The sequence below is a fragment of the Rattus norvegicus genome, chromosome X (assembly GCF_036323735.1).
Source record: "Rattus norvegicus strain BN/NHsdMcwi chromosome X, GRCr8, whole genome shotgun sequence".
In the NCBI taxonomy this organism is placed as follows: Eukaryota; Metazoa; Chordata; class Mammalia; order Rodentia; family Muridae; genus Rattus; species Rattus norvegicus.
Window position 1 is genome coordinate 14,615,598 of NC_086039.1, and position 3,647 is coordinate 14,619,244.

Here is a 3,647-nt window from a genome sequence, read left to right on the forward strand (position 1 = left end):
CTTCTATAACTTGACACTGCTTATAGGCAGGCATGGGGTGATGTTTTTATTACCTTTATCATGAATGCCTCCATATATACAGAAACAATTACTTACTTGAATGTTTAAAATGAATCTATAAAAATAATGTGATTTGTGCTTGTTTACTCATTTTGTAGTTTTCTGGTTCAAGGAAATGTAACTAAGCACAGAACACATTTGATTTCCAAATATTGAACAACTCTATTATATCCAACTCACTCTATGTTAAGTCTTTCTCAATTCATGACACATCGTTATCTAAAAGAACTTTTGAAATTGAAAATTTCAATACAAAATCAGTTTTCCAATTAAATGTAAATAGTTATATACATAGAAGACTGAGAAGACTATTTTTTTTAAATTACTGATTTCCTGGGGCAAAATATTACCTTGTTGTGCCAAATGTAACACTGACTGGAATCATCAAGTCTTAATTACAAATTTTTATCACCCCCAGCCCTTTGTGTTGGGGAGTTTCAAATGCCCTAGCTTAGTCAAATCTCTCAGTTCTGTAAGACAGTGATGTATCTGTTCCCCAGGCACATTAAATGTGATGCCTTACACAAGGTAGGCATTCCATAAACATTTGTTCTATAATTTGATAAATAGCTTTTCATTGTATCAATGAGAAGACTGAGACCCCCCCCCCCGAGACAAAAGCATCATGTACATATAATAATTGGTGGAGCTGGAAGCAGAATGCAGACTTGGAAGCCAAAATGTAATTCAGTGCCTTTCCAAATTCACATTCAATCATATGGTGTATTGGGTATCTTCCATAATTAGTGGTTATATTAATATCAGTACAATAACTTTTTTGTTTTAGAACCAGTTCACCAAAGCAGCAGACTGAGTTTCTGTAACACAGAATGCCGAAAGAATCCTGAGCAAAAACTCAGTTTCCAGGGGAAAGGAACCACACTCTCCTTTTTCCCAAGTGATCTATGCCTTATACATCAGTAAAACTTGACAAATCAAAGTTGTTTAAATGCTTCCACTTATTCCCCAACAGACTGGGATACAGAACAGTTCTAGAAATCACAATATCAGTTAATTCTCTCCTCCCTCAAACAACTATTGTTTATACTTCCTTCATTATAGATTATGTTTACTATGTGGGGAGTTCATAGACAGGGGATTGGGCAGTACCTGTCTTTGTCTAATCTCTTGCACTCATTGTTATGTCTGTGGGTGGTGTCAGCATTGCTTCACATAGTGGTCATCACTATCTTTTCATTACTTTATGGTGTTTCATTGACTAAATACACCATTAGTTACTTACTGTTATGCTATCAATGCACACTATCAGCCATAAACTAGTATGACCAAAAACTAGCATAAATATTCTTCAGATATGAAGCTTACATTTCTATTGGGTGAATTGGGAAACGTGGATTGCTGAGTCACTGGATTGGTGTGTGTTGCGTTTTAATATGTGTGTTACTTGAGAAAGTCTGTTAAGGGTTTTTCTCATCCAAAAAAAAAAGAATTGGCAGAGAACAGGGCTTTATACTGGAGAAAGATTCCTCATTAAAAACCATAGTCTTGGGCTGGAGAGATGGCTCAGCGGTTAAGAGCACTGACTGCTCTTCCAGAGGTCCTGAGTTCAAATCCCAGCAACCACATGGTGGCTCACAACCATCTGCAATGGGATCCAGTGTCCTCTTCTGGTGTGCCTGAGAACAGCTACAGTGTACTCATATAAATAATAAATAAATAAATAAATAACCATAGTCTTTGACTAGAAGACACCTTAAAAGGGTGTCTTCCACATGACAGTTCTGCCATTTCATAGCTCTATTCATAGGTGAGCTTCGGCAAGCCACAGATAATACCTGGAGAGGACTTGGACAGATTGTCCTGCCTTCTGGTGGCTTTCAATCTTCTTTGTTTTCAATGTCCTGAACATCAGGTAGGATCATGCATATTCATTTGTCTTAAAGAAGCTTGTACCACAGATCCTCTTTTTGGCACTTGATAATCCACTAGAGATGACCTAGAGCTTCCTTCCTACCTTTCTTCCTTCCTTCCTTCCTTCCTTCCTTCCTTCCTTCCTTCCTTCCTTTCTTTTATTTATTTCTATGTGTATGAATACACTGTTACTGTCTACAGACACACCGGAAGAGGGTGTTGGATCTCATTATGGATGGTTGTGAGCCATTATGTGGCTGCTGGGAATTGAACTCAGGTCCTCCGGGAGAACAGTCAGTGCGTGTTCTTAACCACTGAGCCATCTCTCCACCCACTAGAGCTTTATCTTCACTGAAGAAAGATTTAGGCTCATCACCATTGCCATCAGTCTTGATGGATACCATACACATACTAAGCAAAGTCATAGCTTGATGACAAGTTAGAAAAGGCTAAGAATCTAGTCAACTACTGAGCATCTCACCCTTGGTGCCATATGTCAAGAACTCTTAGAACCTTTTAGGCCCGTGAAGATTATCCAATGCAAAAAAAATCAAAAGTAGTTGTAGACTTTTGTTAAATACTTCCCAGGAAAAGAACTTAGCTTATTTTAAAGAAACTCATTCCACAAACCAAACCATGCATTGGCCTTCTTCTTTGTGGCTTGAAGTGTCTCTTTCTTCTTTCCTTCCTTCCTTTTCCCCTTTCTTTCTTTCTTTCCTTCCTAGCAGGATCTCCTGTATCTCAGACTGGTCTTGAGGTTATTGATTAGCCAAATATGACCTTGAATTTACTGAATCACCCATGTGATGGGATTACAGGCATGTATCACAATTGATGGCTTACAGTGGCCTTCTTTTAATGTCTATCTATTAGCCTTTATTTCATATACTGGAATTCATAGGAATGAGACTTTTACAAATATTGTAAGAGCCTTTTTGTAACCAGAGAAAGCTAGTTTCATTCACAACATGGATTGAAGAAGGATACAAATAGAAGAAGGTAGGGACTTAGGGAAAAGCGAGTACTGATTCGTGTTTTAATTTATAACTTCAGATTGCATACTAAAACACTGTTATTTCAAGCTTGTTGGTCTTCCTGATCCCCAAAGAGGTTGTGTATAACCTTCTACTAGTACCAAGGCCATTGTGGCCTCAGCCTTTTCTTAACTCAGTGCCCTTGTACTCTGGTAGTAGATAAGGGCAAGGTCTAACCTATCTATTGAGACCCCTGGCTGACTCTGGCTGACTATCTTGGGTGTGATAATAGAACCAGGCATTGTTTCTAAGTCAAATTAACATATTTAACATCCAGGTGCTACTCTAACTACTTCTTTAAACTTTGGTTTACTCAAATGAAAAGGCTTCTTTTAATACAGACTCTAAAAGTGTATTTTTTTTCTTGTACTTATTAAATTTATTTCTTTTTTTTTTTATTAACTTGAGTATTTCTTATATACATTTCGAGTGTTATTCCCTTTCCCGGTTTCCGGGCAAACATCCCCCTCCCCCCTCCCCTTCCTTATGGGTGTTCCCCTCCCAACCCTCCCCCCATTGCCGCCCTCCCCCCATAGACTAGTTCACTGGGGGTTCAGTCTTAGCAGGACCCAGGGCTTCCCCTTCCACTGGTGCTCTTACTAGGATATTCATTGCTACCTATGGGGTCAGAGTCCAGGGTCAGTCCATGTATAGTCTTTAGGTAGTGGCTTTCTCCCTGGA